At 44.0% G+C, this 27,883-nt stretch overlaps 1 protein-coding gene, 1 long non-coding RNA gene and 1 pseudogene across 11 annotated transcripts in view; 2 read left to right on the forward strand and 1 right to left on the reverse strand.

The window, feature by feature from the left end:
• Positions 1 to 27,883, forward strand: part of RGS6 (regulator of G protein signaling 6) — a 499,587-nt gene that overhangs the window by 188,069 nt on the left and 283,635 nt on the right. The gene's annotated exons all lie outside the window — the stretch shown is intronic.
• On the reverse strand, positions 84 to 18,145 carry LOC114491487 (annotated as a pseudogene).
• LOC118497458 lies at positions 9,630 to 26,945 on the forward strand. Its single transcript, XR_004899984.1, has 3 exons — positions 9,630 to 11,367; positions 20,527 to 20,530; positions 26,933 to 26,945. It is a non-coding gene; the product is annotated as an uncharacterized LOC118497458 (long non-coding RNA).

The following is a 27,883-nucleotide window of genomic DNA, read 5'->3' on the forward strand; positions in this document are numbered from 1 at the left end:
GGGGAGTGCTGTAGTCTGAACTATTCCTTAGAAGGACCATGCTGGCTGCTGTGTGGTGGGTAGCCAGATGCCTCATTGTCCTGCAATGTCAGGCACTGCTCCCTCCATCCAGTGACCTGCGGGGATCTTCAACAACCCCCTGCAGCTGGGTGTTTCCCTTCAACAAGACTGATTAGCAATGGTGGAAAGTCTTTTTGTATCTCTGTGTCTTCCAGTGGTCAAAATTGGACTTGAAAATAGGACACTTTCATCATCGACATTTCTTGAATGCTGGCTGCTTCTGTTCATGGTGCATGTATGTGCATAGTAATATCCTTACTACACGTGCTGGGCCCCAACCTCACCCCCCACTTTTAAAAACTGGTCTCCCTGCAGCCTTTGGTGAACATCAACTTCTCCCTAAGGCTGTAACTGGGGGACTATATAGATTTTGACTTTGAATGAAATAAAAATGTCTGCTGTCTGATTCTGCCCATAATACTTTTTTCTATCAAAAACCTTATACTCTCTGTGGGTTCTTACTTTCCATCTACGTCCCACCCCTCCTCACACACCCCATACCTCCATGAGGTTTCACTCTTTACGGGTTTTCTGCCCATTTATATTTGAAATATACAAGCAAAATCATGCGTGCTCTTGCCTCACAGAAGAGGCACTCTGTTTCTCCTGGGAAAATGATTTACTTTCATTCTGGGCACCATCTGAATACACCTGGTAGTCTGGGTGGAAGCAGAAAAGCTGAGGCAAGAAGAGTCCTGCTGCAGGCAGTGACGAGATGTGGCACCTGACAACCTGGGAGCAGGACAGTAGACCTGGCACTCAGAACATCTTTCTGTGGTCAAACGTGATCAGCAGCCCCGGACACCACTGTACCAAGTCATCCGGGGGTGTGTTCTGTGTGGTAGGCCAATGTGGCAATAGATTTCCTCGTAAAGATCGGGAGACACTGAGATCAAATTTTATATATATAATTTATATACAAAATATATTCAGCATAGTTTATTTAGCAGCACAAGAAAATGTTACATTTTTTAATTATACTTTACTTCAAAATGATAAAAAATAGGAGTCGTTTTAGTGTGTAAGGAGTTATTTGAGGGAAAAAGTTGATCATCACAATATGTCTCTAAAGGTTACTCCTCCAAACTTTATTATTTGGCATAGGTTTCAGTGGAATCTTCCAAAAGACATTAATCCATTCTTTTGCTTCAATGCATATTTTCTTGATGGATATTACCTATATTTCTATTATGTTGTAAGGTTTCCAGGACACACAAAAAATGGAAGATACATGGTTGATGCAAAATAACGCTATAGAGTAATGAGATTGATTTTGGGGGGTAGTTTATAGAATACAGATGCCTTTCTTTCAGTTTTCCTGAATAGATATAAAAGGGAAGGGAAGGGACAGCATCTGAAGCTCAGGAAGGAAACACGTGAGCTGAGAGGTGACTCCACAGGAGTCAGATGAAACCTTTTGACACAGTTCCGGAGAATGGTTGACTTAGGCCATGGCCGAAAACTAGCACTGTACGCACTTAGGGGCACTTTTTGTTGTTGTTACAAGTTATTGGGCCTTGACAGGAAATCATGCCTGCAATTGTCCTGAAGGACAATCAGCACTAGTTTTCCATGGGCCATTTGTGCCAGTGGTAGTTTTGCGGGAGGAAAGATTTACAAAATTGGCCATGCATTTGAAAGGTTATTGAGGAAGGTAAGCTTGTGAGTACCTGCCCCACGGTTGTCCTTTAAGTTTTGCCCTTTCTATGAACAGCCTGAATTTTCACTTAGTTTAAAGATTTAGGAAAATAACAGTCACCCATACTCACAAATCGAATTCAGCCAGTATTGATTTTAGCCTTGTATGAGCAAGAACTATTCTCGGTCCTCTACGTGAGCCAAAGGATGGGGGAGAGGGAGATGGGGGGACTGACTGGCTCTGGCTCTTGTGATTTCTAAGGGAGGATAGAGGTACATGCACCAGTAACTATGGTGCTGCGCACACGTGTATTCTAACGGGCGCACAAAAATCACCTGGGGTGTTTAGCAAGGTTTCTAGAAAGGTATACGTTTCAATCTGGTTGAAAATCAAAGGATGGAACCTTGGCAGATGAAGCCAGCGAGAATATTCTGAGGGCAGACATAGCTTGAGCCAAGGTACAGAGATGGGTGTTGCCTATTTTGATTTGTGAGGACAAGGTTTCTGTGACTGGAGCAGTGGGGCAAGTGGAAGCTTTGGGGGTAATCCTTGAAAAGTATCCAGACAGCCTTGGAGAGCAATTGTGAAGGTCTTGCTGATGGATTTCTATTGTATTTTCCATGCAACACAGGATCTATTAGAAGAATTTAAGTAAAAGATTGTCATGGAAAACTTAGAGGACGTAATTTAGATATTAACTGTGAAATAATTTCCTTGAAACTATTGAAGCGTTGTAGATTCTCAGAGCTAAAAAAGGGACAGAGATTATTCATTAGGTGGTTTTCAAATATTGTGTGGAATGCTTCCCTCAAATGACATCTTACACAAATGCCTTGTCTGTAACACAGATGGAAGCCTTGCATTTGCCGTTTTCTCCTTCCTTCACCCCTGTAGCATTCCCCAAGATGTATGCATAGAAAGCTCAAAATCCTGGGACAACCTAGTCTTTTTTAGATGAAGGGATTCAAAAGAAATGAAAACATATGTTTATAAAAAGGCAAGTACAATCATGTACTAGCAGCCTTATTCATACTAGCTAAAAACTGGACCCAACCAAGAGGAGATTAGGTACACAGATCATGCTGGGCTCAGATGGTGGGGTACTGCTCACCAGTAGAAGGAGCGACCTCCAGATACACATAACAAAGTAGAAGAAGCGTGACTCAGTCGAGTGCACACTCTCTGATTCCATTTACATGATATCCGAGAACTTGTTAAACTAATCTATGGGGGGAAAGAAATTAGCTAGTGATTGCTGGGTGGCAGGGGGGAGAATGGACTCAAAAGGGGCACAAGGTAACTGTCTGGAGTGTTGGAAATGTTCTTATCTTGTTTTGCATACTTACATTTGTGTATTCAGTTGCACCAAAGATGTGCATATCTTACTGTATGATAATTATACCTTAATAAACAAAAGTTATCAAAAGTCCTAAGAGGGAACGTTGCCTGGCTTCTTGAGAAGCCAGAGCTCTGATTTCCTGGAGTGTAGGTTTGCTGGTCCACTGCTCTTCACATATCCCCCTCCCTCAGAGTCATGCAGCCTCTTCACCGACATCACAACATCACAACATCACAACATCGGGGCTGACTCACCCCCACCCCCACCTCCACAACTGGCTCAGAAACTTCACTTTTACTGAGAAGTATCAATTTGACAGCACCCTAGAGATTCTGACTCAGCTTTTTAATTTCCCCATAGTGAGATCAGAACTGGCAAAACAACCACGCTTTTCTTATCCCATGCCTCATCTGTACTGCCAACCCATTGGTAAACAGTGCCCTATTCCACAGCCACAAGGGCTTGTGTGATTTGGCCAGGCTGGATGGGATTGCGGCAAGGGAGAAGGCACTGGTGGCTCTCATCGGAGACCTGTCTACACTGGTGGACTGTCAAGTCTCAAGGCACACCGTGTTGTTGCATAATCTACAGGCTCAGCTCGCCTACACAGATGTGCAGTTCGACTCCATTAGTGAACAACAACCAAGTGCCACACGTGGATACCCTGTGTGGCCTGTCTATTAACGGCATCCTTCCAGGAGGGGGCGGTGGTGGGAGTTTATTACCGCCTTCTGAGCCGTGGAAGCATTGGACAGCAGGGCAGCCCCTGTGGGTTTCTGACTGCTCTTCAGCAGGATCTAGTTCTGCGCCTTTGTTTGTGGTCTCTGTGCCTGGAGTCTGCCGGGCTACATGGCTCATTCATAATGTCACACATACTCATGTCAGACTCTCACTCTACTGAGAACTTTCAAGGACTGGGATTGTATCTTCCTCTTATCTTCCCCTTCTTTGTGTTCCCAGTACGCGTTCCCACTACTGTGTAGTCTGGGAAGATAGGTGTTAACTGGGAGCTATTTTGTCCCTAGCACCGCAGGGGACATTTTGCAATGTCTGGAGATGTTTTTAGTTGTCAAAAACTTGTGTCATGATGTTACTGGCGTCTAATGGGTAGAGGTCAGGGATGCTGCTAATCATTCTACAGGGCATAGGGTAGCTCTCCACAACAAAAAAGGACCTATCCCAAAGTGTCAGTAGTGGCAAGGTTGAGAAACCCTTGTCTAGTATGGGGGACCATTTCGTGTGGCATGGGAATGTAGCCCAGCCCCCACTTGGAAAGGCCAGTGGGGAGCGAGGTCCAGCACACAGGAGCCACACCAACAGATAGGTTCTCCCATGAGGAATCAGGCATACATTGTACCTAGGCTGCTATGAGATTTGCTTTTGCTAAAATTTCCTCACCCTGAATTGAGGCAGCCAGTGCTTACTGTAACTTCCTAAAATCTGAGCTAAACCTCCCAAGTTTGAAGTGTAACCAGTTCAACCACGTTTCCCCTTGATCGGTAACATCCTTCTCTTTGAAGTAATTAGCAACATTCTTTCCTTTGTTATCTGTAAAAGGTAATCACGTATAGCGAACCTGCGCATAATAAATGAGGACCATCCTTGATATAATATACCCAGAAAAGCAATAAAAGCTTGTCCAGGCAGAGGTCGGGGCCCTCTGGCCCTCTCTTTCTCACTTAGAGAGTGGCCATGCTGTCCCTTTTTCTCCACAGGACTTCTGTAGTCCGTGTGAATTTGTACATTACAGCCACAGCACATGGACTTCGAGGGCCAGAGTCCACATCAGCCTACCACCTACTTCATCGTGCAGAAGGTAATAGGTCAACAATGTCATGGACTCATTGCTTACCAGGGCTGGGTGGGGCCAATGCTGTCCACTATGATGGATCTCTTTGCTTCATTACCATTTTTGATTCTCTAGGCATCTTAGTCGAACTCTAAGATGGGGAGTGCCTGAGTTAGGTAGTCACTCGCCAAACTGGAATAACCTTTTGGCAGAGCTGGAACCAGTCCATCTCTTAATCCAGAGTTGCCTTGACTCTGGTTTAGGTGTCTCATCCATTAATCCATAGCCATAATAATAGTAATAATAATAGTTGGCATAAACTCTGGATATCTGCTCAGTCTGCTTACAAGGAGTCTCTAGAGCTGGAAAAAGAACTCAGATTAAATATACTTGCCCAAGGCCACACAGATAGTGTGTGTTGGAGCCAGATTAAAATGTGGGCTGCCTGAAGGCTCCCAAAGTCGTCATTTGTCTTATATGTTTCCTCTTTTAGCTTTCTTGAATTTCACTAAATATTCCCACCTCTCTTTAGTAAAATTGATTTCCCCTTGTCACAGATTCTCTGGGAATCTTGGTCTATGGCTTCATAAATGCAGGGACATCACCATGTTTGTTGTGAGCCATGTAAGTCCTCTGTTCTGAACCCTAATCAGGCCAGCACTCAGGGTTCCAACTAATCTTTTTCTTCCCTGTGTACAAGTCCTAAGAATCTTTCATTTGTTTAAAGTAAACATTGAAATGTAGGGAAAAAAATGGAACGAAATGAAAAACCAAACATTTTCTAGTTAGGTCGCTAATTATGTGGACTAAGGGCAAGTCACTTATAAATCTCTTATCTTTAAAATGATAAGCAAGATCTTCTAGATCTTACAGTCTATCATCGCAGGGCTATTCTTAGCTTTTCTGAGTTTAAAATTTCAGTATTCAACAGTTTAGAGTGTAGGGATTAAGAAGGAAGAACTGTTCATCAGCAAAAACGACAAGTTTCAACACATTTGGTAGAAATCATGGAATACAGTTTTAAACTGTGCCTGGGGAAGCTACTCCTCATTTCTCTAAGAGCACTTGCTTCTCAGACGGTCCTCCGCCTCGGCTTCTGCGTGTTCTAATGAGGAGACCCCGCGCAGACTGAACCCTGAAACCGTGCACAGCGCAGCATCAGACTGAAAGTGTGACTAGCACTTTGGGAACCTGGCGTGGCAAAATCAGACTTGGAATCAGGCGAAGAAGGAGTCACCTTTTGTTTCTGAGATTAGAAAGTATTCGTACTACTGAGAAATTAATAAGAGGGTTCCTTAAAAGAACAGACCCACTTTTGAATTTTAAGCAATGCTGTTTTCAAAAATTTGACCCTCACAAAACTTTTCACAAGTGCCTTATGTAAAAGCAAAGGTGTAAAGGCGGTGTATCTTAACTGAGACATAAATATTCCTCAAAACATGTTCCTTATGTAAAGGTGGTGTATCTTAACTGAGACATAAGAATTCCTCAAAACATTGAGAAATATTCAAAAGCCTCAGATGAAAAACATGGAAATGCCCTCTTCTTGACTCCATAATTGATGTCCCTTGTCCTTAGTCTTTGCAAGGACTGGTTTTATCCCCCAGTTGGCCAGAGTTTGCTGACTTTGGGTAATGACTGTAATGGCCCCAAAGGATCAGTAAATGGCAAAATATACAGAGTCACAGTCTATAGCATCCACTGAAAATTCTCCCTCCAACTGCCGGCTGGTGCACCGATGGAGGCATGACACAGAAGCTGGTGACGCGCGCCCTGTGGCCTCCTGCAGCCTGAGCTTGGGGCTGAGTTCTTCCCCTTGCTGTCTAATAATAGTAACAGGCGTTTAATCCCTTTGTCAATGCAGTCTCCTTTGCTGTATCTTGTTTTGCGTTCCTTCTGAGCTTTCTGTCTTAGTTATAAAAATGTCACTCTGTCTGTAGCTGCATTTTTCATTTTTCATCCCAGGGATCTCATCAATTTAACCTGCTTGTACAGTTAGTTGGCAGCCAAACCACTACAGGCAAGGTTAGGCTTACTCAACGTTTTTTTCTCTCTCTTAATAATGAACTCAATACACAGGAAAGCATAGCAACAAATGAGCCTGTGATTCTAGGTAAAGACTTATTATCTGAAAATCTGTATTTAAATTAAGGGCTTTGTAATGGGATTCTTAACTGTGCAAGAAGAATCACCATAGGATGCTTCCAAATACCAGTGTGTCCTAGGCATTTGAAATAGAGTTTAATCTGTAAACAGTTTATCCTGGGTTTTAAACAATTCGTTGCTGGTAAAAAAAAAAGTCTAAATTATTTAAAATAGAAATAGAAAAGGATTTGCAGTAACTGGCTATTATTGCAGCTACAGAAATACAAAGTAATTTCCTTTTGTGTAATTTTTGAATTATAAATTGTTTATCTTCCCTTAATAACTTTCACTATAGAACGAAATCTTTTTCTTTTTCAGTTTACATAAAAGTGTCTGGAACAGTTCTGTGACACAGATGTTGGGAATTAAACACTGAATTCGGACTAAAGCTTTTTACCCCACCGCCCCACCCCCACACCCTTATCCAATGTTAAGTAAAGGCCTAACGTCAGGCAAAACGATGGGAAAAGAGAAGGTGACAGCACTGGGGATAAGAATGATGCCGTCTTCTATAGTGGAGAGACTCCTGTTGACATTTTCCAAAGATTTTTAATGATAACCATTTCCCAATGTTCTCTTCTTACTAGTCAACACATATAAATTGTATCAACTCCCTTCAGACTTCACCTGCTTGTAACAGAGTTAGGAAGCACTCCTGCCTTTCCCTTCAGACACCCTTCAAGGGAAGTCCCTGATGGCACCCAAGGCTGAGTCGTTCATAACACCTGGGGACAGGTTGCCTGGCTTCAAAGGGTGGCACCAAAGGGGACAGAACCCCCCATCAGGGGCTGAACAGGGCTTTTCCAGATGACACTAAACGAGCTGGGTGATCATTGTACACCTGACGCTTCCTCAACAGTGCTGTAAAAATGCTAAATCACCTGTTTGGTGTATTACGTTGGGTGCTGAGCATGTGCGGTGGGCTGCCTCCTTACTTTTCCCGGCAGCCCAGGCCCCCGCTCCATCTCCCTTTCAGGTATAATAGGCGATCTTCTGCCCAACTGTACAGTGAACGGAGAGGATCTAGCTACTTCTCTAGTACTTTTCTGAGAGGTTTAGGGTGAGAATCTTTCTTCCTCTTAGTTTCCCTTTAAGAGACATAAGTCCTCACTTTCCTTACATGTTCGTCAGCCTGCATTTACTGGATATTTGTGGCAGGTGTGCTGGAGAAGGGCTGCCTGTTGGGCTGGCTGACCTCCTGGCAGAGACCACTGCTCAGGAAGTGGCCGTGCCCGCTGGCAGCCCCATCAGCTGAGGGAGAAAGCCCCCATGGGGTGGTGTGGACTGTGTGCTTCCACAGGAACTTCTGGCTCCGACCACTGGCTCCTGAGCACTGGGAGGGGCACTGTTGGAGTGGCTGTGTCTACTGGTAGTTGTCCCGTGCCTTCTGGGGGGCTCCCCCTGCTCACACAGAGCCTGTGGCGAAGGGGCAGGTCCTCATTCCCACAAAGGAGCCCTGATGATGGCTTTCTGTCCCGCAGGATAGTCCTGTGGCATCGTGAGCACTTCTGTCTCGTTGTGCATTCAGCTAACTGATGCCTTTGAATGCTGCCATGCTTTGGGGGAGGGTGCTATTTGGGCAATTCTTACTAAGGAAATAGAAAATACATGAGTTCTCTCTTTTTTGCATGTGGCAATCTTAAATCAGGGTGCTGGAAGTGACTGACTATACCCAAGTGACTGACTATATACGGGGTAGGTCCATGAGGCTGTTTGGATCTGAAGAACATTTGTCCTGGCTGGTCTGATACAGCTGAATCGGCAAGGAAAACACAGCTCTTGCTGCTGGCTTGCTTGTCTTTTAAACGACTATGCACTGTACGAATGGTACATCCCCCTGCGCTACCCCATTTAAGCACCTACCCCTGACTCCACACCCCATCACTTCTCATCTTGTCTGTCAGTTTCAGTCCATCCCATGGGTGGGGACAGGGGCGGCATGAGGTTGAGGCTGCATGTGTGGATTATGCATTACTTGGGAGAGAAAAATGGAATGCTAACTTTTTTTTAGGTTTACTAAGAAGTCCCCAAGTCAAAAGAGTAGCCTTAAAATTGTGTTGCTAAAATGTTCCCTGCCTTTGCAGTTTCCTGTTTAAAAAGACTGCCATGAACTCCACGGCCTGTCCTGGTGAGGGTCTTGAGAATGTGATTTAAGATGAAAATGATAGAGAAAGTGATAAAAATAGAAAAAAAGAATGTGTTGAAATAAAGTCACCAATCTATTAAGCCACCTTGAAAATCGTGGGTAGAAATAGCAGTATTGCTAAAAAATATGAGTTGTTAACCTTTACTTTGAAATTAATATGTAAAGGAACATTTTGTCTACTACACTAAATCTTCATTTTTAATTTTTAAATTATGAGATTTATGTCACCTAAGTATAGCCTAAATACATTTTAATATTTAAATGCTTAAATATTAAACAATACTTAAATGTTTAATATTTTCTTTAAAAATTTTAAGATTTGCCCTGGCTGGTGTAGCTCAGTGGATGGAGTGCGGGCTGGGAACCAAAGTGTCCCAGGTTCGATTCCCAGCCAGGGTACATGCATGGGTTGCAGGCCATAACCCCCAGCAACCGCACATTGATGTTTCTCTCTCTCTCTCTCTCTCCCTTCCCTCTCTAAAAATAAATTTTAAAAATTTTTTTTAAAATTTAAGATTTAAGATTGCTCTGATTTGAAAACAAGTAATAATTCTTAATCTGAGTTTCGTGACTTTGAGAAACAAGAATATTTTCTAGTAGAATACAATAATGATTTTAAAATTTGAGGTACTGAAAATGCAGTTTTCACTTAGAGTTTCAGCAGAGTTCTAGCACAGAACACAATTAACCAGGACTTTTTAAAAAAAATTAAACTTGTAATTTTGAGGTAATTGTCGATTCACCTGCAGTTGTAGGAAACAATACAAAGAGACCCTTTATTTCCCCCACACCACCTGTGGTAACATTGTACAAAACCATGGTGCAGTGTCACAGCCAGGTGTGATATTATCATAACCAGCTGCAGTAACCAGGGTATTGACATGGATATAGTCAAGTACAGTTCAGTCCCCTTAACACAAGGCTCCTCTCTGAGTTCCCCGTTTATAGCCACACCTCCTCCCTCCCATGTCTGACCTCTGGCAACTATGATTCTGTTTAGTTTCTATAATCGGTCATTTCCAGAATAGAATCATGCAGCATTTAATCTTTGAGGAGAGTCTTTTTTTTTCCCTCAGCGCAATTGCTCCATGACTGATTCATGCATGAATCAAGAGTTCATTCCTTTTTCTTGCTGAGCTGTAGTCCATGGTGGGGATGTAGCAAGGTCTGCTTTACCATTCACCCACTGAAGGACATTTGAGCTGTTTCTCATTTTGCCTGTCTAATAAAAATGCAAGCAGGACTTTTAAAAAAACAGTTATTGATGTGCTTATGATTGTATCTTATTACAGAGTATTTATTGGCTGGGTAGAGTAAGATTAAAGGTTTAGATTCATTAGGACTAAAATAAATGTTATGAACTATGACAGTCTAGCACAAAATAGCTTGATTTCGTAAATGTAGTTTATTTATGTATTTAATCAAACTTAAGCTTATTATTGGCTAATGTCCATCAATACAATTTATTAGTGGTTATACTATGCCTGTGCTTTCATTTCTGTTCTCAACCTAAATAATTGCTCAAAATGCACTATAAATATTCACTTGTATTAGCATTGCGCACACATCTTACTGTGTTTCTAGCAATGTGATGGCACATGATCGTGTTGATTTTTCACTGTCAAGCCCAATTGTTGGATGTTTAAAAACATTAAATACCCATGTGCAATCAGGAGTCTCTGACGAAGAGCCTTAATTAAATAAACATTGCATTGCATTATGAACAGAAGTGCCAGCGCTGGAACAATCTGTGAAGTTTACAGCTTATTGATGGATGGTAGGTAATTAGTTGAGGGACACTCAGAAACACGTGGCTCTGCTGGCAGGGAGTAGGGAAGACCTGTCTGTATCCCACCAAATATCTGTGTGCATCTGCTCACACTGCCACGTTAGCCCTGGAGGGGACCGAGAAGCAGGGTGACTTCTTTTAGTTCCAGTCCTGGGGACCAGCCCAGATGCACAGGGAGGGGAAATGAACGCTGCCACGCGGGCGGGCTCCACTGTGGTTTTCCAGCAACCTACTGGGCATCCTACGGTTCAGCTACATTCTGACATCAACTACCTGCAGTTAGTGCAGATCCCACAAGTTAAGGGCTAAGTCCCCCACCTCAGACACCAGCCACAGGTGAAGTATCCCCAAGTTATCCACACGCAGGAATGTGCAGTCCTACAGGATCACAGTTTACTGGAAAGACCATGAATGAACATCCAGATGAAGAGGGAAATGGGGTGAGGGCTGGAAGGATCCAGTCCCCTGGAGCTGGGATGCACCACCCTCCCGGTACTGTTCACCAAGGAGGGAGCTCCCCAGGACCTCATTATCACAGCCTCATGGCCTGGGCCTGGTTGGTTAAATCATTGGCCATCAGTAGTTCACCTCATCTCCTGTCCCCCTCATCTATCTCCTCAGAGGCTGGAGCTGAAAGTGCTAACCCTGGAATCACAGGTGTGGCCAACCCTTCCCTGGAAACTAAGGGCCCACCTTGTGTCACCTTGGCGGCATAAACTCAGGTGTAGTCCACAGGGGCTCATTATGCTGTAATGAAAGACACTGCTGCCATCCAGGAAATTCCAAGGGTTTTCGAAGTTCTGTATCAGGAACCAGAACTGGGACAAAGGACAAATATTTTTCTTATAGTACAGGGCAGGAGTGATGACAAAGAATCCGTGGTCTCTTTTAATCCACCACCCTGGTCCTCCACAGACTCAAGCTGACTCATGACCTGAGGCAAAATGGATGGAATTTTAAGCGATTGTTTTCCAATCATTTACCTGGAAGATGACCCTGCAGTCTGTTCCCGTTGCCATAGAGTAGGCCCCCAGAGAGCTGATGTTGCACCTTAGGTGTGCATGCCAGACATACAAATGGAATTCTCAGAAAAAGCTGTCCAATTGATGTGCGAAGCAGGGGAGAGGACAGTGACAGGAAAGCCTTAGGGGCAGCCCTCAGTGTTGAACTCTGGTCCCCATTCAGGGCCCCTTGGGCAGCCACTTTCCTGATCCCTTCAGTTCTCCTTCTCCCTGGGCAGAGCCCAGGGGGGAAGGAGAGCTCAAACTTCTCTGCTTCCCTAAACTTGACCATGGCCATCATTTCCCACTGCACCCTGTGCACCCTTGTTCTGTTCACCCGCACCCGACTCGGACCTAGCTTTTGCCTATTTGTTTTCTCTTGCTCACAGACTATGTTCCCTTGGGCCACATTCCCAGGTCCTGCCAACTCAATCATATTTTCTGGCTTCTCAATTTTTTTTTTCAATCCAATCTTGCTAAAGAGGGATGTTTGGGTTGAATGTGGCTTTTGGCATCATCTCACGAGGTCGAGCTTGGAGGTTCCTTTGGGATCTCCTGCTGGAGTTTGGTCTTCCTGGATTTGCCTGTCTGTAGCATTAAGAAAATCATCATTTTGTTCTAGGAAGAACCTTATTGTCTCCATTTGGTTATTTGAATATCCTTTATATGCTATATATCTAAATACACTATACAACTAGAGTTTTATGTTTTTAAAAAACATTTTCTGATAAGCTGCCAGTTGCAGCCTGTAATCATGCAATTCCATGTGCCCCTTTGGGTTAAATCGTAATCTTTGTGAGGTAATTTTAGTCCCTTCTCTCTCACCGCATAACTGAAACCCTCAAGTGTGAATAAACTTTAGTATCTTTCTCACATCCCAGAGTTAGTCTGGAGTGTGGCCTTGGGCCATAACCAACCAACTGTGCCTTGAAGACAATTCTCTGGGGAGGTAATTAGGACAGGCTGAATAATTTATGGCGCAGTTTTGGTGAATTAAGTAGCGAAAAGAATTGGGAGTGACAAGGGTTGAAGCATCCCTTTCTCCATTATTTCAACTCTTATCTCTACTTTCTTAATAAACATTAAAGAAAAGTCAACCTGCCCTGGCTGGTGGGGCCCCATGGACTGAGCACCGGCCTGAAAACCAAAGGATCGCCCATTCGATTCCCAGTGAGGTCCCACGCCTGGGTTGCGGGCCAGGTCCCCAGGAGGGGTGTACAAGGGGTAACTACACATTGATGTTTCTTTCCTTCCCTTCCTCCCTTCCCCTCTCTAAAAATAAATAAATAAAATCTTTTTAAAGAAAATGAAGCTCTCAGTTTAAAAAACAAAACAAAATAAAAGTAAACCTGTTGTATAAATTTGATATGATTAAATTGATTTTGGTCCTTACCAGGGGCCCACCATTGGGCTGGGCTCCATGGAGGGTCTGAGTTGTAATTATAAAGATAAGCTTTTAAAATGTACAGTAAAATCCTAGGCAGTCTTCAGGATTGGCCATTCTCTCATCTACAACCCATGTAACTTTTTGCACAGCTGTACTACAACTCTGTGGCGGAACTATTGGCTTCATTTGTTTCTTCCATCACTTTAAACATCTGGTTCGCTCCAGGCACTGTATTTGGTCCTAGTGTTTCCAAGAATGAAGACAGTTCTCAGTTTGTATATATTCTGTATGTTTTTTGTGTGTGTCCATCATGTTGCAGCTACATTAACACTTTTTGTTTCCTATTTGACTATGATTGTGTAACCATGTTCCCTGAGCTTCATATCGCATCTCTGGTCAAAGGTTTAGAAGCCGCACATGTTTTGTTTGTAGTCTTTTCTCTGTCAGTTACAACCTGCCCCGTCAGCTTCTGACAAACTCTTTTAGGCCAAAGACTTGGTTTCATTGATCTTAGTCTCAGGGCACACCTTTTAGTCGAAAGGTGTTTGGCATCGGACTAAAGGAAGTCTGCTCTACTTGGCATTTAAATCCCTGCAGTTTATTTTCAAAGCCGAACTGTCATGGTGATTATTGAGAATATAACTGACTTAACACATACTGGGATGACTTCCTCTCAGAAGGAGGAACCTGGGAGTCTAAGGGGATGTCGCAGAAGCAAAAACAACAGGTTCATCTCTCCGGGGGCAGTGACAGCCTCCATTTATCAGTTCCTGCATCACCTCCAAGATGCTTTTGCCGCTCTTACATTGGCCGCATCTCAGAATTTCAAGATCTCTGCGAGGAGTTCTGTCCTGTACCTTCTTCCTATCTTACCTTGCTCTTCAGTATTTCTCATCCTTCCAGTGTTCCTGTCCTCTCTCATCTGCTGTTTTGTTTTATAGATTTTGAGACATACTATAGTTACCCAGCTCCTATCTTAGAACTAAGGAACTGAAGGAGTCCAGAGTTTCCCACGAGGTACCCTTTGCTACACACGAGAAAGGGGCCCTGAGAGGGATGACGGAGGCCGCAGCAGGAAAATCAGGTCAGCGCTGACCATGCTGAACAGTGAAGTCTGCTACTGTTGTAGTTCCTGGCTCCCTCCTTCAGAGCATTCACTAGACTTTCCCTCTCCCAGACTTCGCTGCTGTGCCCTGGCTTACAGTAACCCTCTCCTCTTTAAAAGCCTGTGCCTTACACATATGCCTTTTCTACGCGTTTCCTCCATTCAGAGGATGGGAAGATACTGCATGTTAGGGAGCCACAGGGTCTGACTGGATGGACATAAGTGAGATCGCCAGTTCTTTTGCCATCAGGTAAGTCCCTAAGTTTGGCGGCCCCACTACTTTCTCGGACTACCTTCTGACATGAGCCAAGCTTGCCTGTTACAGGGAAGAACACCAGCATGACTGGCGGCCAAACCATATTGCTGCTTCCTAGAAAACATCTTTTACGTGTATATTAAACCTGTCTTTTTACACTTACAGGTAATCCTATGGCCTAGACTTCATGGAACTGGGTTTCTCCATGGCAGGTCCTATTACTCTTTCCCAACGTAGACGTAGCATCTTTCTCAACACAGAGTTCTAGGCAGCCTCTTTCAGTTGGCTGAAGCTGTCACTCACAACGAAGCCCACTGGCATTCCCTAGTAGCTACTCTTCTCTGGCCTAGGTCGTTCCTCTGCACTGCTTTCCTAACACCACATCAACCCTCTTGTGTTTAACATTTACATTGCTGTCGTAATTCCCCTTCCATTGTCACCTGGACCTGCTTTTTGACACTCTCTGGTGGTTTCCTGCCACAACCAGTTACCTTTGAGTGTGTTGGCCATTTCCAGAGGATAGGTGTCACGTGTCCCACACCCACACACTCCACATTCACAAAGCCTTCTGTCCTTTTGTCTGTATTGCCCATACCTCTGTCGTCATATGTGGTGGCCAGTGCACCATTGATTAGGAATGGTGTTAACAACTCCCTTCCCCAAAGGCCACACATAGTTGTTCTAGAGTCACCTGGCATGGGATTCTAATACTTCGACAGTGTGGAGGCTTCCGAGTTAACCCTGCAGCAGCATTTCTGTGTTCAATGGGTCTTTGTGCACAGACATAACCATTAATTACCTCTCTGGGCACAGAAAATGAAGCTGGAATACACCATTTAATATGCTTCCCACATGTATTAAAAATAGTTTAATTTTTTATCTTGGGTTGCAGTAGCTCATAGACATTGGTAAGGGGCATGCTGAAACTTTAGGGGCCCCCCAAATTCTCAGACGCTACAGACTAAGGAGCAACCACCGGGTGTCAAGCTGGGTTTCCTCACTAGTCTCAGAATTCCAGTTGTCCACATACACATTCGTGCTGGGGGCCTTCCATAGACCGTTTCATAAAGTCCTTCCGACAGCACAGTCTGTATTAACACTGGGAGAAAGCACTGCATGCAAAGTTTACACTCTAATAATAGAAGACAAATTTATGGAATCCTCAAATGCCAAGGGCCTGCCAGATACTGTGTGTGAGGATATAAGTTATGTCACCTCCTATGGAGAACCAGAATGCGAGTGTAAAATTGAGCAAGACCTCTGCAGAGATACCTTTCCAGCGGCATCTTAGAGATGGATATTATGAGTACACTAAGGAAGCCCACTCTTCCTGGCGTAGAAACTGTATTTGTATCCTCTCTGACAGAAAGGGATACTTCACCACAATGGGTCTTGACCTGTTCTTTTTCTTTGAGGGAGGGTCCTTCTAGCTTAGAAGCTAAAATGGCTGGATATTCCATCTTCCTGCCCCCTGGGAAGAAGGTGGAATACACTTGGCCAATCAGCCCTCTCATTCTGGGCTTCCGATCAAGAGGCAGTGATGCCGAGACCAACGAATGCATGAGACAGGTCCCAGGGCAGGAGTGTCAGTGACAGTGAGAGGGGCATCCTAGAGTCCCGTGCGCTCGTGCTGGCTGCCGCACCTCAGGTGGATAGCCCCGAAGGCAGCCGCCCTCAGTTGCTGCCCGATTGTCTAACATGTCTGTCAATTCTCTGTTCTTTCATGTTCTTCCAACACATTCCTTTGCTGCGTAAGTAGCCAGGCAGAACTTCTGTTGCTCACTACCAGTGACCCTGTATAATTGAGTCATTGTATGGCTTTGCTGAGTCACCTGGCACACACTACCTTCTACTTGGCCAGTTTAGAGATATCCACAGTCCATATGAGTCACTGCTTTTTCTTCTATTTCAGAAAACATTTGAAAGTTGTTTTATTTATAGTGTCAACTTTTAAAAAGTCACTAAACTAAAGTTAACTGGATAATAAACTAGGTAGAAATTGCTTTACAAAAAGAGGGAAAGCCCAAAATGCTACTTACTATAGAGAACCCACAATTCAAGGTTTTTAAAAAAGATTTTATTTATCTATTTTTTAGAAAGAGGGGGAAGGGAAGGAGAAAGAGAAGGAGAGAAACATCAATGCGTGGTTGCCTCTCAAGCGCTCCCCTACTGGGGACCTGGCCCACAACGTAAGCATACACCCTAGACCGGGAATCGAACCAGTGACCCTTTGGTTTGCAGGGTGGTGCTCAGTCCACTGAGCCACACCAGCCAGGGCCCACAATTCAGTTTTACTCAGAGCAAATAGAAAAGAAACTTTTTGATCATACTGAAAGAAACTCAGCCATAGGTTGGGAGTCTGTACCGAAACAACATACAATGAGGACAATACTCTGCTAATACAATTGATTTGTTGCTGCACTTGTCTACTGTTTGTCTAATATTAACCATATAAATAGAGCGGAGCAACTAGTATTTGGAAGAACCCTTATATAGTGTCACAGTGTTACGTTTCACTTCTCTTCGCACCACTGGTTCTCTTTGCCTACCTGGGCTTCCTCTTCTTTGGTAAAGTTGGTTTTGATGTTGAAGGTCTTGCAAATCAGGAGCTTTCCCCTCAATCATATTGGCAACAGTCTTGCATGTAGCATCAACAAACCTTTGATGTCTAAATAGTTTGTAGCCAGAGTAAGCTCAAAAAGTGTTCCTTGGTCAACTTTCAGGAATTCTTGGTCCCATACAGGGATATCATCGGTTCATTTTTCTTTGTTCCCCTCACCCTCAGGAGGAGGAGGGTCCTGCTTGCAGTGCGTGCACCATGGATGACCTTGGTTAATATTGCTGCGATCCATTGGGTAGAGGAACTGGGTCATCATCGCCTTCACCACCCATTCCCAAATCTTCTAACATGGTCTTGACAGTCACAGATTGTTTGGCAACTTCAACATCAACTTCAAATATCTCTCCATCAGAACTTTGCAACTTAGGTGAAGGCACAGTGCTCAGTCTCAAGGAGCGAGCAGGCTGACGAGAGTGAGGCAGCGTTAGCAGAGACACCAGGGAAAGGCAGAGAGCAAGGTCCCTCTGAATCACTACTAATTTAACTTTTGTGGCAAAAACTTGTTCCATGCAGGAAGCAGGGTTATTTTGATTTGAGTTTGCTTAACAAGAAGAAAACAAAGGTAAAGAAATCCTATTGGCACTGAGGATTAAAATATAAGAAAACAAAGATATTGATATGGTTTCAGTGACGCTCCAAAGGTTTATTTGTTAGTTTGTTTTCTCATATTCATTCAGCAATAGGAGCTAGTAATATCCATGGCAAGGAGAAAACAAGGCATTAGAGAGTATAAAAATATTGAATTGGAATAAGTACTAGAACCCAGAACACTTATTAACATTCAGTCTGAGAGTACTTCACATTTCTCAGGGGGGATTTTCCCAACCACTTTGTATTCTGTGTCTACACTTACATATTTAAATAATAATTTTAATGTCACATAAAAAGTGGACAGGACTTTTTTCTCATTTGACTCACAGTTATTTCAATTTGATGAGACTGGTTTAGGAAACCATTTAATGGTGTAAATGCCACCAAGTCATTCCAAAGTGCCGATTAGAAATTCTGTCACCAATTCCAAGTTTAAAAGGTTCTGACGTTTCTGGGTGGAATCGGCCTGGGATCATTTACCGGTGACATCTCCCCTCCACGCAAGTGGCTTCCCCTGGAGTGGGCATGGCTTTGCACAAGGTAGAGAGAAGCTCATGGGCACCAACAGTCTTGAAAAGCAAATCACATTCACAGGTAGCTTGAGTGCTAGGCAAGATCTTTTGTAGGTGGACAACGAACTATACTGCTATTACTATTTCAGCTTTTATACATCAAGTCTCTATAGTTGAGAAGGGCTTTATAATCACTTTAATTAGTGGTTGCTTACCTAAGCCCTGAGTGTGACATGACTGACATCTTGTTCCACGAAAACCGTAGTTAGTTGCGTGGAACTGACACAGGATGCTAACCCGCGGTGAGCTGGTGATGGTGGCGGTCTTATTCCGTACCCTGGGGAGCCATGCTGTTCCTTCAATTTGCCTTTTTAGAGGTCTGGGTAGGGTTACAGGAAGGAGTTCATTGTGATTGTTATAAGTAAAAGGGCACTTTAAAAGCCTCATTGGAAACGTTGACAGAAGTCTGTTACAGAATTAAAGTAGGGCTTCTCAAAACACATGCCTGTGGGAAAGCACCCTTAATACATTAGCCAGCATGCAGCCAGCACCTGATATTGCATTTGGATTTGCCCCTTTCCAGAACTGGCCTGAGAATTTTCTGCTTGATCCTGGGGATAGGGGAGAGCTAGACACATGGTTTTGAGGTTCTTTGCAGTGGGTTGCTGGCAGGCCTGTCTCCATCTTTCATGCATAAGCATGGACTTGACCCCTGTTGTCTTTCCTTCATGTGGGGAGAGGTAGGTTTTATCATCCTAACTCTTTTCTGTGTACAATGTGCAGTCAAGACGTAATAGACTATATTTGAACGTGGCTTTGCCATTTGCTGTTGTGTATAGACAGTAAGTTCTATGAGGGCAAAGACCCTGTCATTCTCTATTTGTGTCGTGAGCAGGTATGCAGAGGCTCAGGTACATTCTCAATCTGTATTATTGATTAGCACCTTCACCTGGAGTTTCTAGGGCCATTCTCTCGCTCAGTTAGATGGTGACAGAGGCAAAGGCAGGGAACAACACCCAGTTAAGGAGCGTTCACACAGTCTTATTACCCCTAGCTCCCATTCTGCTGACTCATCTGTGACTCAGGAAGTGCAGTCTTTGTGCAGATTCCAGTCACCGTGAGGACTGAGTTCAGAAACACGGCTTCTCAGCAGCCCTGGTCCTCTCTGTTCTCTGCATCCGGCAGCGGACCTGCTGTATTTGCCAGTCTCTCCCATTGCCGAATTTCTCCACCCTCTCTCTCTGGTCAGTGGCCAGTCACGGTGCCCCAGTGGGCCCTTTGAGACAGCTCTGAGTTTCCACCCCTCTTTGTAGGAGCTGATTTTTCTGGGCAATATCTTAAGCTCCAAAGCTGAGAGAGAAATAAATCTCTGATAACTCTCAGAGTTCACATCCCCGTGGCTCTCCTTAAGCTTGTCCTCCACTGGGCAGTGAGAAAGGGCACAAGGCCAGTCAAAGTCCTTGACTCTAGGTGAATTCTCAGATCTGACGCCTTTTCCTGGTGTACTTTTGAAGAGCCCATCACATGTTGGCTGTGTCCCCACTGGGTTCCTCCAGCATGTACAATCAGCCCTGAACACATTTCACCACATTCCCTCATAGGACCTTGGGACCCGTGGTAAACTTTAATACCAGAAATAACCTCAAGTACCCATGCTCTATGTAGTTCCTTATGGACTCAAATTATATTCCTAGATTATGCATTTCACATTAAAAAAAAGAATCCCCCAGGGACTTCCAGCCAAGATGGAGACATAGGTAGACACACTGTGCCTCCTCGCACAACCAAACGACGGACAACAACACTTTAAAAACAAAAAACAACCAGAACTGACAGAAAATTGAACTGTATGGAAGTCTGACAACCAAGGAGTAAAGAAGAAACATTCATCCAGACCAGTAGGAGGGGCAGAGACAGGCAGCCGGGCAGAGAGGACTCACAGCAAGGTGGCAGTGGGTAGACCAGTGAGACAACGGACTGTGGACTGGGCAGTCCCATATTTGCATGCAGATAAATGGAGAGAAACAACTGGGGAGTGGGACGGACTGTGCAACCCAGGGTCCCAGTTCAGGGAAATAAAGCCCCAAACCACTGATTGAAAACACCTGTGGGGGTTGAGGCAGTGGGAGAAACTCCTAGCCTCACAGGAGAGTTTGTTGGAGAGACCCATAGTGTCCTAGAATGTACACAAACCCACCCACACAGGAATCAGCACCAGAGGGGCCCAATTTACTTGTGGGAAGCAGGGGAAGTGACTGAAATCTGGCAGAGAGCGGAGTAAGCACCATTGTTCCCTCTCGGATCCCTTCCCCACTGCATCACAGTGCACCATGTGGGTTGCCCCACCCCAGTGAACACCTAAGACTCTGCCCCTCACTATGCAACAGGTGTGTCAAAAAAAATGGCCCAAACAAAAGAACAGATCAAAGCTCCAGAAAAAAAATATAACTAAGTGATGAAGAGATAGCCAACCTATGCACAGTTCGAAACACTGGTAATCAGGATGCTCACAGAATTGGTTGAATTTGGTTGCAAATTAGATGAAAAAATGAAGGCTACACTAAGTGAAATAAAGGAAAATGTACAGGGAACCAATAGTGATGGGAAGGAAACTGGAACTCAAATCAATGGTGTGGACCAGAAGGAAGAAAGAAACATCCAACCAGAAAAAAAATGAAGAAATAAGAATTCAAAAAAGTGAGGAGAGGCTTAAGAACCTCCAGGACATCTTTAAATGTTCTAACATCGGAACTATAGGGATACCAGAAGGAGAAGAGGAAGAGCAACAAGTGGAAAAGTTATTTGGACAAATAATAGAGGAGAACTTCCCCAATCTGGCAAAAGAAATAGACTTCCAGGAAGTCCAGGAAGCTCAAAGAGTCCCAAAGAAGTTGGACCCAAGGAGGAACACACCAAGGCACATCATAATTACATTACCCAAGATTAAAATGAAGGAGAGAATCCTAGAAGCAGCAAGAGATAAGGAGACAATTACCTACAAAGGAGTTCCCATTAGACTGTCAGCTGATTTCTCAAAAGAGACCTTACAGGCAAGAAGGGCCTGGAAAGAAGTATTCCAAGTCATGAAAGGCAAGGACCTACATCCAAGATTGCTCTATCCAGCAAAGCTTTCATTTAGAATGGAAGGGCAGATCAAGTGCTTCCCAGAGAAGGTCAAGTTAAAGGAGTTCATCATCACCAAGCCCTTATTATATGAAATGTTAAAGGGATTTATCTAAGAAAAAGAAGATAAAAAATATGATCAGTAAAATGACAGCAAACTCACAATCATTAACAACCACACCTAAAACAAAACAAAATCAAACTAAGCAAACAACTAGAACAGGAACAGAACCACAGAAATGGAGATCACATGGAGGGTTACTAACAGGGAAGTGGGAAGGAGAGAGAGAGGGAAAAGGTACAGAGAATAAGTAGCATAAATGGTAGGTAGAAAATAGATGGGGGAGGTTAAGAATAGTATAGAAAATGTAGAAGCCAAAGAACTTATATGTAAGACCCATGGACATGAACTAAAGAGGGGGAATGTGGGTGGGAGGGGGTGTGCAGGGCAGAGGGGAGTGAAGGGGGGGAAATAGGACAATTGTAATAGCGTAATCAATAAAATATATTAAAAAAAGAATCCTCCAAAGTGTCTAGAACCACACTGGATCCTTAATAAATGCTTGTTAATGATGGAACATCCACTACAGGTATATCAACGTAACTTTTTTCTCTGGCATTTCTCTCTTAATCTCCACCGTTAGTTAACTGTCCTGCCCCGGGAACCACTCAGCCAGCACTTGCTGAGAGAGAAGAATTAGTGTACTTAACAGTCATTCAGAGAGTCACTGCTATGGTGCTGAGTTTTTAAAAAGCTGCTCATTGTACTAGCTTAAGGGTAAATTACATTCTCCTCTCTTTATACAATGGTGATGATGATTTTATAAATGCTGGTAGGATAGCACTGTAATTAGTGGGCACCAGCTTCTATTTTGGTAACAGTTTATTCTTATACCACATGTAAAAGGTTTCTCTTCCCTGTGGTTATAAAAAAGGTAGAAAGAAAAAAAATGACTTCCTTTTTAATAAGGCATCCCAAGCAGTGTAAGTACTTATGAATTATAAATGAAAACTTTTCGGTGCTTAAAGTAAATATACTGACGCAGTCCCCTCCTCTGCGTCATTGCTTCATGAGGTCTGCGTGAAGATCACTCAGAGGAGGTCCCGAGGGTCTCTGAGGTCACTTCCATCTGCTCCGCGCGTTTCTCTGATGTGGATCAGAGGGGACCGAGAGCAGTGGAACTCCAGCGGGTGTGAGGAGAGGAGCGGAGCTCGCTCTTTCAGGGCCGTCCTCGGCCAAGTGCTGATGGTCAGAGGGGCCCTGGGCTCCAGCTCTCCACAGACTTGTCCTTGTAGTGATGGCCTCCTAAGGTAACCCTGGTCTGTGTTCTGTTCCCTCAGGAAAGTAATTTACGCTATTTCAGGTTCAAGGATGCTTCTGGTCCCTTTCTCCATGGGTGGGGCTGTACCGGAGCAGCACTTGAGAGCAGGTGCTGGGGCAGATGCTTAAGCAGTCTTTTACCTTCCAGGAAAGGCCCGTAAACTGAGGAAACTTGAAGACTGTTGCTCCAAAAGAAGAGCTGAGCACAATCTCAGGTGGATAGTAATCAATATTAATTAATATCATTTATGAGGATCCTTCTTTTCAATTTCTGAGACTCATAGCAAACCTTGTACTGCATCAGTGGTAATGGAGTAAGATGCTGGTAGTAGAAAAATAGCTCCCAGAGACCCGAGGGAGAAGAGGGGAAGCCTGGACAAAGAAGAAATCTTCTAGCTCTGTTTCTTCCTCTCTGCTCTCCATTTGCCTTCTATTTGATCAGTTGTTGATTAAATAACATTAATTTCTGTTGCAGACTTGTACGTAAGAGACTACTGGCCTTATAATAAAATAAAAAGTATAATAAGTTTTACAGGTCATCAGTTCTAAAATAGCTTATTTTGTCAACATGATTAACAGCTTTTGGGGAGCAGCTAATATCCAGGCAAAAGCAATGAACCCTTCAGCAAACAGAAATGTGGTTGCTGAGCCAAGGGAATAGTCACTAAGCCTTTCAGAGACCTTTCTCCTGTCAGATAATGTCCACATTTCTAACTTAGAGTCTCTCGTTGGTTTGTTTAGATTATTAAATCATACCTTTCTCTCAGCAATGCATATAGCAAAATATTAATGCAGGGAAGGTGGTGCTGTTACTATTAATATTTATTGGCATCAGATTAGAATCAAGTTAACCTCAGGTTAGTAAGAAGCATTTCAGTCACAGGACTTTTAGCAATGATAGATAAAGCAGACCAAAGAAATTGAAGAGACACAACCGGACTCATCTTGGGAGAATTTCAAGATCATATTTGAGACATCACCTGAACTGGAAAAGTTATTTCTGAATCTTTAGCCAATGATGCCCCATGATCAAGGCCATTTCACCATTATGTATTTAGAGAGTGTGATGCTTCTTAATGTACTTAATCTATAAAACTTTCACCCTCAAAAATTAGAGAAAAATTACAACTATAATAAATGAGTCTCAAATGCATGGATTCAGGAGACCGCTCTCTTATCATTTCTTACTATTCAATGTTGGATTCACCTACTGCCCACTTACCAAAGGTTTAGAGTCATAACTGACCAAAAAATGGAAGCTATTAGACCTTTAAGGAAAACTCTGTAAAGTTACATCTTCTGTTTTTCAGCACCTTTCCCCAAGTGAGCCATGCCACACCCCCAGGAGCACCTTCTCTTTCATGAGCTTGCAGATCAACTGTTGGAAGATGGTTGCATTTTTGAGCCTTGAGGTTTTGTTTTCTCCCCTAAGCCTTTTATCCTGCAAGCGCCCTTTGGAATGACTTGAAATAGCATTCTCCATTCATTCATAATTTATTGAAAATCTATTTGGAGCAAGGTATTGTGGCAGATTTAAAGATAACTTCACTCACTTCAGCAAATATTTACTGTGTACATACCACGTAGCTAAGAACTGGGAATAGAGAGCAAAAGAAGACCCCATTCCTGCCCTCTTGGAGTTGTCTAGTAGAGGAGACACCCGTGAATCAAAAATCGCACAAGTGAAAGTAAAGTTACAACTGTAGTGTGTGATATGAAATGTAAAATGGAAGAAATGCATCATCTAGGGTCAAAGAGCTTCCGTAAAGAAGTGGTATTTGGGGGAGACTGAAGGATGAGGAGAGATCACTTGGTAAGGAGTGCGGTGCAGAGCTGTCTTGCCGGTAGAGGCAGCAGCTGGTGCCAGTGGTCTGGGCAAGGGAGAGCACAGCACAACTGAAAGAGTGAACAGGGCCGCTGCACTGGAGCCCAGAGAACAAGGGAGCTCAAGGGGAGATGAATGGCGTGGACGAGGGGGAAGACCGTGCAGGACCTTGTAACCACTTTAAGGGTTTGGAGATGTTTTTTCTAAGAACAGCGGGAAGTCATGGAAGGGTTATAAGTAGGAAAATGCAGAGGGAACACAATTGTGGTTTGCAAAGATTACTCTAGTGCCGTTGGAGTGGAGCGGTAACAAGATCAGGTAGGGCACTTGGCATGTAGGTGAAAGGTGACAGTAAGTCAGGTGGACATTGTGGAGAAGCAAGCTATGAATGTAGTCTAGATATGTGGAAGAGGTAGACCCAATAGAACTTGGTATTTATCGAGTCTGGTTCGGGGCAGGGTTGTTAGAATGGCCCCACGTTTTTTAGCTTGCTCAGTAGGATGAAGTTGTACTATTCACTGAGCTAGGAAGCTGGGATAAAATAAGAATTGTGGGTAAAGCTGAGTTTTACCTTGAACCCTTGGAATTTAAACTGTTATATACACAGTGTCATGAAGTAATGGCTTTTTTACGTAGTCTAAAAAATAAATGGTTTTAAAAAGGTCAAGATGGCTAGAGGTAGAGTATTCCAGTTATCTAATGTTACAGAACACACCTGACAGTTATGGTTTAAAACAACATTTATTTCACTCAAGCCTGAAACTTTGGTAGAGCTTGGTATGGATAGCTCATCCGTCGTCCACTTGGTGTCAGCTGGGGCAGCCTCAGGCCTGGGGACTGGAAGCATCAGAAATCGTGCTCACTTCTATGTACGGCAGTTCTGTGTGTTTTCTAGTTCTGCTCTATATGTTATGGATCCAATGTCCCCCAAATTAAACTGCTAACATGTTCAGAGGTCTTCACTGGGCTTTGTGGTTTGCCTTATTCCATTTGGAACAAACAAACAAAGCATGCCTGTGACTGGCACCCCTGTGTGAAAAGGCGAGGACACAGGGGCAGAGGGCAGAAGGCCATGTGCAGAGGCAGAGACCGGAGCTATGCATCTGTGAACCAAGGATTGCCAGGAGCTGCCAGAAATGAGAAGAAACACGGAAGGATTCTCCCCTAGACCCTGTGGTGAGAGCATGACCCTTTGACACCTTGATCTCAGACCTGCGGCCTCTGGAACCGAGAATACGTCTCTGTCGCTGTAAGCCACCAGTTTGTGGTGATTTGTTATGGCAGCCCACGGAAACTCACATGAAGGAGTCAGAATCAGGCAGAAAGAAATGTGGGTGTTTGTTTGCCGGATGCCAGATAGAAACCATTTTGAGGCTATTGATAATTGTGTATTATTTTTATTACTTATACCTTTAAGAAATGAGAGCCTAGCATATTTCTTTTCTTAATTTAGTAATGGCCAAGTATTTAGACTGAGGAAGGGGAAACGAAGAGCAAATGTGGGCCCCACCAACGTGCCCTCAGATAACCGGGCTGGCCCTTCCAGTGCTCGCTGGTCCTCAGTCACAACAAAGGAAATGGTAAAACGCAGCCTCACCCGTGCAACCCGATGGCTGGCAGAGTCGTGGCTGCTGTGCGCCCAAGTGGGGAAGCTGCTTCCTCGTCTCCGTTATGGTAAACAGCAAAGAAAGCCAGCCTTCCTATGGTGACGGGGGATTTTTAATGAGGTAAAGGAGACAGAGGAAGGGTCCCAGTGGAGAGCGAAGTGTGTCAAAAACAGATTGTGCACATAATTACTTTCTCAGACCTTCCTGACATTATCAGCAAGACTGGTGTTTTGTTGAAAAAACTTAATTAAAACTTAATTTTTTAAAGTGGAAAATATTCAGCGTGGTTACAGGAGAATTGAAATCAGGGCGCTGTGTAATTTTAATTGCCTTTAAGAGGTGTGCTCCAGGAAGGCCACTGTGGAGAGAAAGAAGCCACAGGGACACAGTCACAGGTGAGTGGCCGTGGCGAGTCCCCAGCGGTGGTGAAAGAGCAATAGCTCCGCGTCTGGGTGCGGTTCCCCACCCCCCACACTCTTATGGTGACAGGGCGTGAGCTCAGGTTCCATGGGGACCGCCTCAACCCAGAGTAAGGGAGGCAGTGGGTCTGTTCTGGAGTGTCCGGGTCAGGCCACACTTGGGTGCACATTGTAGGAAGAACGTCAATTTAAAAAAAAATTAAATCCCCTCCTCCAAGAAAGAGAAGCAGGAAATTGAGGAGGCTAAATATCACCCAGGCAGAAATTTCTAAATGCTGATCTCTGAATCAGTTCTGTCAGAACCACGGACCTGGCTCTGATTCATTAAATCTGTTTGGGAACATGTATATTTCTTTTTTCTGAACAAACCTCCCCCGGGGATTCTGGGAGTCAGGTGTGGGAACCGCAGGTTTGCAATGAAAGGAGCAGGGACTTGCAAACAAGTAAATATGAGCTGTGCCTGTTGCTTCTTGTGTAGTCCCAAGCTGATTGCTCAGCTTCCTCCGTCGAACTGGGATAATGAGCTTACCTGGTGGGGTTTTGTGAGACTCAGAAAGAGAACATCGGTAAAGTGGCTGAGACATAGTATGCGACTAAAAATGATAAAACTGTGTGAAAGAGATGAGTCAGGCTGCTTGCTAATTTGGGAGACAAGGCAGCTTTCTTCAAATATTTAAAGGGCAGCTGTGTGGAAGAGGTAACAAACTTATTTTTGGTGACCTTTAGAGGTAGAAGTCATGGGGAGATAAATTCTAATGCAATATGAAGTGGAACTTTCTAACGAATGGTCCAAGGGTGACATCGGCTTACCTCAGATGGCAGCACCTTCTGATTCACTGGAGCAATTATAGCAGCTGCCATGTTGGAGCAGCTGCCAGGTGACCACCTGGGTCAGCTCTGTGACGGGATTTCTGGCTTCCTGTGGAGCGATGGCCAGCATGCAATTGTTTTGCAAACTGTCAGCCTTTGTTTGAAGGAAGTTTTAGCAAAAAGCACATACAAATAAGACATATAAGAATGGGGTTGCCCTTTCAGGGGTCTCTACCAAAGACCTTATTGTCACCTTCACTCTGGGACTGTCAGAAAGGAATGGGGGCCCTATTTAGGTTCCCCTAATGACTGGGGCACTGTACTAGCATTGTAGGGGTGCGAGCTTGATCTATGAAGCGTGCTGAAATGAGCCTTAGACAGTGAGAAATTATCCCACCC

The sequence above is a fragment of the Phyllostomus discolor genome, chromosome 1, assembly GCF_004126475.2.
Source record: "Phyllostomus discolor isolate MPI-MPIP mPhyDis1 chromosome 1, mPhyDis1.pri.v3, whole genome shotgun sequence".
NCBI classification, from domain to species: domain Eukaryota; kingdom Metazoa; phylum Chordata; class Mammalia; order Chiroptera; family Phyllostomidae; genus Phyllostomus; species Phyllostomus discolor.